General features: G+C 42.5%; 1 protein-coding gene across 14 annotated transcripts in view; it reads right to left on the bottom strand.

The window, feature by feature from the left end:
- Positions 1–13,646, bottom strand: part of DLG2 (discs large MAGUK scaffold protein 2) — an 884,334-nt gene that overhangs the window by 200,151 nt on the left and 670,537 nt on the right. Inside the window, exon 1 of one of the 14 annotated variants that reach the window (XM_059708259.1) lies at positions 9,697–9,903. The exons of the other annotated variants lie outside the window; for them this stretch is intronic. The gene's annotated coding sequence lies outside the window, so the exon portion shown is untranslated. Of the gene's footprint in view, positions 1–9,696; positions 9,904–13,646 lie in introns of those variants that run through there. 14 annotated transcript variants of the gene reach the window in all.

The following is a 13,646-nucleotide window of genomic DNA, read 5'->3' as shown; positions in this document are numbered from 1 at the left end:
TTTAGAAACACTGCTCAGTATACACTATCTCCTTACAATGCCCTTTTCCGCATATCTAGTTAATGTCTGTATCAACTTCAAGGTTCATCTCCATAAATTATTCCCCAAATTCTCAATCTCACATTGTCTCCATCTTCCCTTGAAGGATATATAATTGGGTCTCTGTCAATTAATCATGCTAGATGCTGATTACACAAGGATAAATGAAATCAAATCTCTGCTCTCAAAAGACTCACTGGGAGGTATTTTGGCAAGAAAGGTAGTGATGCCATACGCTGGCCCATAAAGGTATGCTTTCCCATATAGTGTAGTCATAGCAAATACATGCTTATTTTTGTATAAGGCATAAGCTGGAAAGCAGAATTAGGAAAAGTTAGATTTAATACCAAATCATTACTAAATAGTCTTGCTTTTTCAATTTCCACTTAGAGATGGAAAGCAAGACTTTGTCAGTAGGCTAAACACTTTGGTCATGTGCTTTATTGCTTTTTGTAATAGTCCTATGTTATGCAAAGGTTATAAGAAGACCAACACTGGAAGATTAGATAATCAAATTATAATGAGTTTAGCTGGTTCCCTGTGGCTCACCTACATTTTATATTGCTATTGAAGCAACTGAAGGGAGCGATATAAAAATGTATTACCCAGTCATATTTTAAAATGATGCTCTCAATTGTGGAAGGCCCAAGAATACTCTCTCATTCACTTAAGGGCTGTCAATATTTCCTTGAGTTCGCTTTTGGCCATTGCAAGCAAAAAATACATCTTCATGTTCACCATGCCAGCACCTACAGTGTCTTGCACATAATGAGCAAGAGTGGATGAGACATGGACTGTCCTGCCACTTCCTAACTGTGTGATCAAGGCTTATTTTCTTCTTTCTTCCCAGTGATGTTATGAGAGGTACACAAAATCCTGTGTGCAAGGCACTTTGCACACAATGGCAGTAATAAATGGGAGATTTAGTTATTATGTGTTAAATGCATTTTAAAAAATTGTACATTCTGCTCTTGTCCTTCATTCATGTACTATCCAAATCCCTGATCAATCTTTCCAGACAATCTCAAATAATATCTCCTTTACTACTCTTAAAAAATTATACAGGGGCCCTGGCCGGTTTGGCTCAGTGGATGGAGTGTCAGCCTGCGGACTCAAGGGTCCCAGGTTCGATTCCGGTCAAGGGCATGTACCTTGGTTGTGGGCACATCCCCAGTGGGGGGTGTGCAGGAGGCGGCTGATCGATGTTTCTCTCTCATTGATGTTTCTAACTCTCTATCCCTCTCCCTTCCTCTCTGTAAAAAATCAATAAAATATATATATTTTTAAAAATTATACAGGGTGTCAAACAACTTAGCACTTAATGATACATTGCTTCTGAATCGGAATGTTATTCTCCACAATGTAGCCATAAGTTTTTTTGTTTTTGTTTTTAAATAAGGTGGGTCTTACACAGAAGTGCTGTCAAAATATTTAACAACTTAGCTGCGACCGGCATTAACTCTTGATTTAATCTGTAAGCAGTTGGCTCTATACTTGCTGGATCTTGGAGATGTGAAAAAGACCCGAGAAAGGGACTGTGGTTGGGAGGTGATGTGAATCAGCTCAGAGCCCAGGGTAGAAGCAATTTACCAACAAGAACTTAAGTACCGTAGTCCCCCATTATCCGCAGGTTCACTTTCTGTGGTTTGTTACCTGTGGTTTATATTACCTGCGGTCAATCTCAGTCTGAAACTATTAAATGGGAAATTCCAGAAATAAACAATTCACATGTTTTAAATCGTGCACCATTCTGGGAAGCATGATGAAATCTCATGCTGTCCTGCTCCATTTCACTCTGACCCACCCAGGACGTGAATCATCCATTTGGTCATCATATCCACACTGTATGCGCTACTCGCCTGTTAGTCACTCAGCAGTCTTTATCAGATTACCTGGCATGATATGCAGTGCCTGTGTTCTCATAACCCTTATTTTACTTAATAATGGTCCCAAGTGCAAGAGTAGTGATGCTAGCAATTCAGAGAGGTCAAAGAGAAGCCGTAAAGTATAAGTATGTAAATATATATATATATATATATGTGTCTATATTTATATCTATATCTATATATAGGATTTGGTACTACATGTAGATTTAGAAATCCACTGGGGGTCTTGGAACATATCCCTCACAGATATGGGGGGGCGGGGGGAGCTACTGTATTTCAATGGTTGAAGAGCCAGGAGTATTGTATGGAGCCTGAATATCAGTACTGGTCTCTTTGATACCTCTTTGGCATCTCCTATTTGTCAGGAACGCAAAACACTTGCTGATGAGATGAGAAATCCAGACAAACAATGGCTCTTACTTTTTCTCTCCTTGTATAAGGAAATCTCAAAACAACTCAAAAAGGAGTTTATCTGGTTTGTGTTCTGAGGAAGTGACGTTCTGCCAGGGGATAATGGCACCTATACATGGTGGGATGACATACGCGCTTACCCATCACCCTTCCACTATATTTAGTTGCTTCTTTCTCGGCACTGAAGAGCTGTCAAATTTGAAGAGGAAGAAACCAGTGCCTTGGGGAGCATTTCCTACCTGGTCGCTGCAGCCTTGTCACACTCAAGCAGGTTTCCTGAGTAAGCCAGAGGGTCCTTCCTCGCACAGCTGGGCTGGGCGCACTTGCCCATGCCTGGCTGCATGTTTTCTGAACAGATTTGCTGCACCAGAAGCAAATCGCAAGAGGAAATATACTTTGATCCCAGTTATTACCATTATTGAGTGTTCTTTGAAAAGAAGCTAGACAAATGAGTACTTAGGAGTATGCTTATTAGGTACGTAGGTTGAGAACATTGAGACAAGCTTCATGAGTAAAAAAAAAAAAAAATGTATGATTGCATTTGACTGCCAGAAAATCATGAGCAGTATAAGCACTTTCCCTGTAGAGAGTAAATAATAGTATTTTCATGTCCTCTTCTAGGCTGCAAAACTGGGAAAACAATCCAAAATACAGCCAATTAAATTTGGAGTCAGGAGTTTTAGTGAAAACTGTTATCAAGCCATCCAGGACAACCATATCCAGGAGGTATTTTACTTTCTCAATGGAAAGAAAAGGTGACTATTACCTAAGGCTAGGGACAGATAAATTACATAAACTGTGAATCACACAGACACCAAAGTCAGGTCTAATGCTTCTATGCAACATTGATATTTGGCTAAAAATATTTTATTCTAGTCTATTTCATTTCCAATATGATATACACTATACAACAGCAAGCACATCTAGTCAAAAGTACTCCTGTTTGTCTGATACCTCTTTTTTAGCATCATAAATTTTATGGCATAAAAATTCAACTAAATTTGAGGAATCAGGTGCGTCATTAACCTTCTTGAACAAGTTTCATGAGAAGCAAAAATAAAGAGAGAGGAAAAGGTGACAATGGTATGGCCTAGCTCTAAAATACTATAATTTTGAACCAGGGGGACAAAAATTTTAAGGTTATATTGAATTGACTCCCTATCTGTACTTTAAAAAATAAGACCATTGGCCCATGGTTTAGCTTGAAACCCAATTGCCACCAAGAGCAGGTTTTGGTAAGACCGATAGGTTAGGCTTTCACTTAATTAATACCAGATGGCTTTGTCTGGTAACCTTTGCAATAGTGCCAATGTAAAGATAGGCAGAGAGGTGAACCGTTATCTGGTTAGTTTTTGTGACTGCAGAGAGCTTTTTTCTCTATCTCAAAACCTTTCCCTCTCTTATCTCTTGGCAAACCCCTGCTCATCATGGAAGTCCATTTAAGGACATGCAGCATTAAATGCTTACCTTTTCTCCATTATGTTATGGACTAACTCCTCTGGACATTTTTGTACATTATGCATTGTACCTATCAGAAGTTGAGGGTGGCTGCTGGACGCTGTGCAAGCCTCCATCACACCACCATCCCTTCCTAACAGCAACAGCTGCCAGGCTTTGTTTAGGAACTCATGAGGTCATGGAGAGGCTGTCTTTATTGTTTCAACTTCAGAATGTAGCTGGTGGCTCAGTTTTAGAACCATGAGTAAGCTAGTCCAAAGTAGATTTTAGGGACCATTCTCAGGATCTCTTTCTGGTTGTATGTGACTAAGAAAACAAGTTGCCCAGGAGCCATTGACAACCATCCTGGAGCCATGAGGGCAGTTAGTCTTAGGGTGCAGCTAATACCAAGACAGGCAGCGTGACAAAACCAAAGGAAAAAACAAACACTTTTCTTGACCACCTTGTGAGCTAAGGGGTCAGACCTCTTGAAATGGGCTTTACTGCTGTACTTTCAGGTTACAATCACCAATACATTCCCTTTGTTGAGCAAGTCGGCTTGAGTCATGTTTTCTGTTACTTGGAATAGAAAGCAACCTTAGCTGCTCCCGCTCTGGCCCAGCAGGAATCACACTGTGTTAGACTTGTGGGCCCATGCATTCATTTCTCTTGGATTATAAACTCCTTGGGTTGTAGTACTATGATTTTTCATTTTTGTAATCTCAGCACCTAGCAGAACTTCTATGCTTAATAAATGATTCATAACAGACAAACAAAATAATATAAAACAAAACAAGCTAATCTGTATTGTTTAGACCACAAACATCTCTCCCAAGTATGCTTTATTGTTTGACTTGACTTTTCTTAAAGAATTCGATATCTACAACATACACAAAACTATTCAAATCCAATTCCCTATAAATATTTTTCTTCTCTTTTCTAATTATATAAATAATACATGCTCATTATAAAAGTTCCAAAGATACATAAAACATAAAAAAGAAAGTAAAAATATGAATGGGATTACTACCACCCAAGACATTCACTATTATGAGTTCTCAATGCAGGGGTTAAATATGCTTTATTTTGTCCTATTTGTGTTTGGTTTTATCTCCCTGTACATCTAAACTACCACTTCTGGTTGGCAAAATAAATGTGCCTCACACCTTAGTCATCACAGAGTCATCATTTTAACTGCCATATTTTCAGATTGAACATTTAATGTAGACACACTACGTGCTACATACTGTGTCAGATGTTTTCACATGGATGGCAGGATAGCTATTTACTGGGATATGAATTACCTCACTTACATCTTCCTAACACTCTGAGACAGGAATTATGAAACTTGGTTTACAGCTAAAGAAAGCAAGGTTGCAAGACTTGGTGATAGGGAATATTTTCCAAAATGCATTGTGCCTTTTCATTTAGAAAACTATGAAGCTAAGAGTGACAAAAACAAAAACAAAAATCACTCTGTTAAGTGCATAACATCTTTCACTGCTTTTAAAAAATAAATAAAAAACTAAGAACTCCCTCCAAATCTCAAGATTCATAGTAATTGCAGAGGTTTTGCTGCCTGGAACTCTTGGCTGTTAGTTCTCCTTAGGTGGGTCTTTGTCTCCAATACAACAGATGAAAGGAACCATTGGGAGAATGAAGCGTTGGACAGAAGAAGGGGCTGTAATAATGACGGAAGGCCACACGAAGACACTGGTTGCCATCTCTGCTTTTCATACCAGCCTGTAAGGCCGAGTCCCACTGGGATCCTTCAAGCAGCCTCCCATTAGTCCTTAGCACTCAGGGCTACAACTGCAGTTTAAAGCTAGAGATAAGAAAAGGCACCTGGAAGTAGCAGTGGTCTCTCTGAGCAATTATACATTCAAATGGCATAAAAGACAAATGGCGGAGAGTTTGAATCAAGCTGACCCTAAGATCACCACTGTCGGTCTATGCTTCTGACCTGGAAAAAGGGCTAATGTCTACCTAGTCTTAATGAATCTGGCTGCTATCAATTCCAAAATGCTTTTAGTCTGAGATCTTTGTAGCTTTGACCATTTCCCAACCCCCCCCAAATAATTTCTTTTGGCTTAATGGGGAAAGGTCAAAAGCAAAAACAACCAAAAACCATACAAATCCAGCCTACTGAAATTTTAGCGTCACTACTATAAGATACAAGTAAACACTACTGAATGCAGGGTAGGGCTGTCTCTAACATTTGAGAGGCTCAGAGCAAAAACACAAGTGGAGATCCCAGATCTGGGCCGCTCCTTTTCTCTGCCATAGATCCTTCCTACACCACAAAAAGCCTTTCATGCAGATGTGTGAACATCCCAACTCCCGTAGTACTGATGATCCAACACCATGCAAACAGCAGCCTCTCAGTTTCCCCTCCATACCCAGAAATGGGCACACCATACAACTTGGGGAAGTGGGCTCTGGATTGCTCGGGGAAGACATTCTGGGGCCCTAGAGAGCAAGATCCAAATGTGCCCGTTGCTTGGCTCGCAGATTCCTCTAGAGCCAGAGAGGCACAGAGGGAAGTTGCCCAGGTCTAAGGGCAAGTGCTGATTCAAGGTAACTTTTAGATTTTATCTGGAATCTGGTAGACTGATGACTGTTCATAATTTCATGTCTTTTCATACTTGATTGTACAATTTGGTGATAATTACAAAGATGGCTCAGGAAAATGTGATCTGGATTGGCACAGCTCAAAAATGAGAACAAACAAAATCCTTACCTTAATTTTTTATACCCCGTAAACCCGGATAGAGGTTAAACATGTGGGGAAAAGAATCAAAGCAGATATAGGACCAAGGTCCCCAAATGGAATCAGGTAGAGCCGGGCAATCCTACTGGAGAACTGCACCGCAGTGGTTATAGTGTCGATTCTGGAATCACACGGCTATGAGTTCAATTTCCAGCACTGCCATATGTCTACTTAAATTAGGAGTATTTAGGCAAATGTTCTCTAATCTTGTTTCCTCACTTGATAATGGGAAGCAGAGAACCTATTTGATAGGGCTGCGATGAGCACTAAATGACAAAAACGCATGTGCAAACATTCAGTGCGACACCCGGAATGTAATAAATGATGTATGTCACCAGGTACTTTAATGCAATGTCAGGGCCGGGGTTAGGGCAAATTATTGTTTAGCAAATAACTTAGAAGGCTATGATATCTGCTTTGGCATAAGCTTATTTTCAGGCTCCCTTTTTGAAATCCAGACTATTCTTTGAATAATTATGTAAGGACTCCGGATGCCATTCTAAAAATTAGTTGAAAATGAAGCTGAAAGGCAACAATTTTGTATTTACTAGGTTTCCCAAATAAAAAACAAACACAAGAAGAATTATCTAGCTGTAGGAAGTATATCTCGCTAACAAGAAAAAAATTTATATAATCTTCCTGTGTCATATTTCTTTCAAAACTAACATCAGAATGAGTTCAGTTATCTTACAAAATTCAACTTACAACATTAACGACTACCTTTTCGGGATCCCCTTTGTGCCAAACAGTGTAGCCTTTGTCATTTATCTGGTGAGGTCTTCCTAACGCCCCCGCCCCACCCCATTTTACAGATGAGGAGAGTGAGGTGAAGACCGCAGGGACGAAAAGCCCTGCCCTTCCCATTGAGCCCTGGGGGAGCCAGGGCTCAGAACAAACCCCCCCTCTCCCCTTCTCCGCCCCCCCCCCCCACGCCACCTCTGTCAAAGAAAATTACAAGTGTCACGTAGGCAGCGTGCTAGTGCTTCTTTGACTTTTAATCCTTTTTGAGAGACATGTTTCTGCGTGTGTATGTGCTTTCTCAGAAGGTGCTTATTGCCGTTCCTATTTGCCTCGCTGTAAACTTAATTGAGAATAACTCATGCTAAATTTTCTTCTGTTGCTATAGAGTGATTCTCGGTGGGTGGAGAAGATGGGAAAACCACCACTGAGTGAGAAGCAACTCAGTTTATTGAAATTGGTACATTGGTTTATTTCTCCAGAAGACCACTCTGACTCGAAAACCAGACACTGCTGTGAAATAAACCACAGGCTCTGGCATATGTTCTTTAAACATGTGATACAATAAAACCCCAGGTATAGTACATCGCGAAGGTACTTACAACTACATTGTTCTTGGCATCAAGATGTATTAACATTTTTAGGGAATCTTCAGCTGTGTATCCTGGGCTGGCAGGACTATCAAATGCAGATGCGGGGTTAAACCTGCGATGCTTTGCTGATTTCCTACCTCAATCATCCTTGCTGTAGCCCAGAAGGCTTTGAGCTGAACATAAGACAAGAAGACATTTTACAGAGCCCTTGTGGGGCAGTCGCTGTAGAATAGAAACCGAGTCTCAGGTTACACACCTCTGAGTGCCAACCACAATATATCACTCCTCTGCTCTTGAAACAGAACTTATTCAGGGAAATGGAAAAGCTATTTGTGGACAGAAGAAATATGCCTGAAAAAATGTGTTCCTGGAAAAAGATATATCCCATATTCCCAATTTGCCAAGTTTTGAAGCAATCGGAAAGTATAGCAGGAAAGGAGAAATAACTTGATGGGAAGTGTAGTGTAGTGATGACCAAAATATTTACCTGGAGAAAGCAAAGAGCAAGCTAAGTCTCTGGTGGGGAAAAAAAAAAAGCAGACATCCCCCCCCCCCCCGCGCTTTCCCCCCAAAGAGATGCTAAAATAGGTTGCTATTCTTGCGGATAAAGAGAATGTTCCTGTCAGAGGTACAGCTGCTACCGCTACAGAGAAAGTGCAATTATGTGTAAGGTAAACGCGCTGGGCAGACAGTTATAGGTTCGGAAGACAGGAGCTCCTTGCCAGTGAAAGAAAGCAAATGTCAACAAGCCAGACGTACTTGAAACAGTCAGAAAAATGTCTTGCTATTCCTCTCTGTATATAATATGCCATATGACACCACAGTTAAATCTGTTACTGCCAAAAAAAAGGACGTCAAGCTGTTGGTATCCAGGAGATTTGGACAGAGGCAAAACAACACAGCAGAAAGGAGTCCGCGCAGGCACAGCTTTCTTTCACTTCTTTCATCCCGAGGAGGAAATGACTTCCCACAGCGAGCTGACCCCCAGATAGTGGTCACCCTGCCTGAAGCCAGGACCTCACACCAGGACCTGGAGCCCTGGAGCATACCCAGATAAGGACCGAAATGCAGCCTCAGGTAATCATTAATGGGAAAGGGAAATGAGAGAAAGCAGTCCCAAGTTACACAAACACAAGTCATGCCTTCTGCATTTGTCTGTCCTGCCCGTGCATTGCCTAGCTCTTTCTATAGCGATCAGATCAGCCTTTTCTTTTCACCATCTCTCCCACATCAACAGGCATGCCAACTGCAAATCTCGGATTCTGATCCCATCCTGGCACAATGCAAAGACTACCACCACCATACTGAGTTTCACAATAAAATCTCCACAATGGCAATTATTCACAACCCCTCGGTTCTGTTCACACAAAAGATTGCAATTGAATCTTGCCGTGCACAGGTTCAGCTCTGTGGGAGCTGGTTACCAGGCAAACTATCTGTTTTAAGATTTACCGAACCCGGGGGAGGGTATGGGGGGGGGGTTGGGGAGGAACAAACCACCCTGTACATACCTCCTTTTGGCAGCTAAGAAAAACAATTTCGTGACAAAGCTCACCCAACAAATGAAACCGACAGAATGAAACCTGAGAAACTTTAGCAACCGAAGAAAGCAGCCTTCCAAGGATCAAGGTGAATAATTGATTTGTCGGGTTTTGTTTCATCTTTTAAGCTAATTTTGCTCATGAAAGAGAATTGTGGAATTTGTCAGAAGCCCCAGCACAAACACACACTTCTGACAGCCACTGCATGTTCCGAACTACAGATTCAATTGCCAAGCTTATTCAACAACAACCACGATTAGCTGCAAAGCCAGGGAACTTACCGAGCGCAAAATTATTGGAACAAAGCAGGGAGGAGGCAGGAGGCACTAAAGGCAGCTTCCCCGTCTCCTTGGTGCCAGTTTCTCCTGGCTGCCGTCCGGTTCACACTTGCCTTTATAACTAAGACTCTGACAGAACTCACTAGCGAAACCTGATGAATTATAAAACAGCCCCTCCTAGATTCTCATATTTTACATCACAGGGGGTGACCATGTAGCATCCTCGCTCCCTGGGTGCATATATTTCCTTGTAACTCATCCTGATAAATATATCAGCCTTAGAAGCGGATACAGTAATTGGGGTTTGGGATGTGCCTGCATTAACCAATAAGATGCTTTCCCACCACGGAACCCTACCCCCATCTTTCCCTAGTGTTCCCCCATACCTTGTTAAGGTGGATCCACCCAACCCAGTGGGGGGCAGGCAAAGATGGCAAAATGTGGAAGAAAGCCCCTGCATCTCAAATGTACCCAGAGCGAGGTGTCGGGGTGTCGTACTCAGGGTTAATTCTCCGAAGAGTCCTGTAAAGATCAGCCCTCATATTTGCATACCATGTCACAATACACCAAACACTTCCACTCCTCCTGAGCCTCCCAGCAACCAGGAGGTAGCAGCAGCGCTACAGTATATGTGAGCCTGCAGAGCTCAGGGAAGTTAAGTGACTCTGCCCAGTGGTCACAGGGATCAAGGGATGCAATCAACCTGCTCACTGTGCGGATGAGGAACCTGCAGCGAGAGAGATAAAGTAACTTGCTCAGGTCACACAGTTTCCAAGTGTGATTGGAGCCTGAACCCGAACCCAGGTCTTCTGATGTCAGGACCAGTGTCTGTCTATCCGACCACGTGACCTCTAGAGCACAGAAGCCCTGAGAAAGGAAGGCATGCAGGAAGCAGAAACAGTGTCACCGGTGGACAGAAACCAGCAACAGGCAGGCTGCAGGGAGGAAGAGCAGTGCCTGAGCTATCTGCTTCCTCTCTCCAGGTCAGCAACACCTCTTCAGATATCAACACTAGCAAACCTGTTTTCAGTAACCACAGCTACTATCGAGCCCTTCCCATGTGCCTGGCAGTGTGCTAGGTGCTTACACCCGTTTAACCTTCAAAACATCCTTAGGAGTCAGGTGAAGAAACTGAGATTCAGAGGGAGAGGTGGACAAGTCCCAGCAGGACCACAGCGGCTAAGTGGCAGGGCTAGACCCGACTCCAGACAGCCTGGTGGCCCAGCCCGCACTCAAACACACCATCCTCTCCCAAGCAGAGCTTCACATCAGCTGTCCAAGGCAGGTGAGCAAAGTGAGCAGGCGGGTTTACAATGGCTTTAGGAGAAATTATAGAAAGATCAGAGGTTCTGAACCACACAGACTTGTGTTCAAGCCCTGGCTTTGTCACTCCCTGCACAGCCCCTTTCAGCTCCCCGTTCACCGAGGATTCGCTCCTCACTAGTCAGGATCTGCTCACTGTCCCCCAGGGAAGACCTCCCGGACATCCTGCAGAGCACAGCATCCTCCATCCCTCCAGCATGCTCTGCTGTCTTACTGCACTTTGTTCTTACTTAACAGTACTTATCGCTACTTAAACTTACATTCAATTTATTTGTTTATTTTATGAATTTTTGCTTCCCCCATGACAATGTACGTTCATGAGGCCGAGGCTCTTGTCTGTTTTGTCCATGGTACTCAAACAGGGTCTTCCACATAATAGTTATTTAAAATACTTACTACTAAATGAACGTGTTCGAAGGCCATTTCTTGACTACTTAATGAGACATTTTAGTCCCTTAGTCCGGTGGTGATGACCTCCCCGCGACAACATACCTCTGGCTGAGGTCCTCCTTCCTCCCTCCGCAGAAGGAAAGAGGAGGCACAAGAAGTGCCTGGAGCAGAGCCCTAGTTCCCACTTCATGGACGTGAAAGGCCCGGGATGCTGTAAAATCACCGCCGCCTTTGGCCACGCACAAGCGGTGGGTTTGTGTGTTGGCTCTGTCAGCCTACAGGAGGGAAAGCAAGGCTGACAGAGGGGGCTCCTTCAGAAGGAAGCAGCACTCACAGCTCCGGGATGAAGATGAGCGGGGGATCGTCCCAATAAACACATTATGGATTAAAAAATAAGCCAAGACACAGACAACACCCCTTACATTACACTCTGGTTCTTTACAAAGTATTCAGCTTCTCCAAAAAATGGCTTGGATACAATGCCCATAATTCCATGAGATTGGTCAGTGGTGTGGGTTACCTCGTATCCCTCCTAGTACTCCTATGTTGCAGTCCTAACCCCCCAATACCTCAGAACCCCCCTGCACTCAGAATGTGAATTTATTTGGAAATGGGTTTGTGGCAGATGTAATTATCAAGCGAAGAAGAGGTCAGACTGAAACAGTGTGAGCCCCTAATCCATGACTGGTGTCCTTATAAAAGGGGGACATGTGAACACAGACATGCACACAGGGAGAAAGCCATGTGAAGACTGGACTAATGCTGACAGAAGCCAGGGGAGCCAGGCAAAAGGCCTGAAGCAGACGATTTTCTAGCACAGTGGTTCTCAACCTTCCTAACGCCGCAACCCTTTAATACAGCTCCTCATGTTGTGGTGACCCCCAACCATAAAATTATTTTCGTTGCTACTTCATAACTGTAATTTTGCTACTGTTATGAATCGTAATGTAAATATCTGATATGCAGGGTATATTTTCATTGTTACAAATTGAACATAATTAAAGCATAGTGATTCAACACACAAAAAAATATGTAATTATATATGTGTTTTCCGATGGTCTTAGGCGACCCCTGTGAAAGGGTCATTCGACCTCCAAAGGGGTCACGACCCACAGGTTGAGAACCACTGCTCTAGCACCTTCAGGGGGACTGTGGCCTTGCTGACACTCTGATGTCAGACTTCTGGGCTCCAGAACCCGGAGACAATAGATTCTGTTGTTCTAAGCTACCTAGTTTGTGGTACTTGGTAACAGCAACCGTTGAGTATTAATACAGTCAGATGTTATCCTCATCTAACAGGAGGAAACTACAGCCCAGAAAAGTTGAATAATTTGCTCCAGGTTGCACAGCTCAGAATTAACCCGCTATCTGCAAGACCTCAAGGTCCACATACAGCAGCATTCGTGGTTCCTGGAGACTGGTCCCTGACCCTTGTTGTTCTTGAGGGAGGATGAGAAATGTAGGATGCAGTGATTTTTCATCAAGTTAAAATGACCTTTTTAAATAAGGTTATGTCCTTTCTGCTCTTTGTTTTTTCTTCCGATTGCTTTTGCTATTAGGCTGTCTTTTTATTTCTGACATGATGAGAATAGACAGTAGCTTTTTGTCTTGTTTTGGTTTGTGCTTTTTAAATGACCTTTATTTTCCTGACAAGATAAAAAGCTGGCCATTCTATTGACCTATACAATTTATTCTGAAATGTTTCTGGTCTATGAAATGTAGACATTTGGGAACAACTGTTCTAATGTTGCCTAAATGCTGTCCATTTTCAACAATAAAGAAAGGCTTCACCTGGAGACCCATTTGATGGTGGAAAAGAACGTTTCTCTCTCAATGAGCTGAAAAGGCCCCTCCCTGCTCAAATATAAAGTGTCTGTGCTAACGGTCACAATTTCTCACGCAACTAATTCGTGTAATTCAAACAATATTCATTCATAACTGAATTCAACAAAATTCAGGCTTTTTCTTTTCAAAATTCAGCCCTGCCCCACTCCTTCTTCCCTCTTTCTTAATGAAGATTTTCTGTTTCAGTGACATTCTTGCCTCGCTTTTGACTTGATCCATTTCCTTTTGGATTCAAAACCTGTGGGTTTGTGCAAACGTCTGAGGATTACATGCAATCACCTCTGTTAAGTATCTAGAACACCGCAAAAGCTCTCAGTAAATGCTAGTTCCCTTCAAAGAAAGCAGTAGAGCTTTATGTATCCAGGAGGGAAATAGCTTTAGGACCAAAGGAAATT

This window comes from Myotis daubentonii, chromosome 9 (assembly GCF_963259705.1).
Source record: "Myotis daubentonii chromosome 9, mMyoDau2.1, whole genome shotgun sequence".
Classification (NCBI taxonomy): Eukaryota; Metazoa; Chordata; class Mammalia; order Chiroptera; family Vespertilionidae; genus Myotis; species Myotis daubentonii.
This window is presented reverse-complemented; position numbering and strand designations above follow the sequence as displayed.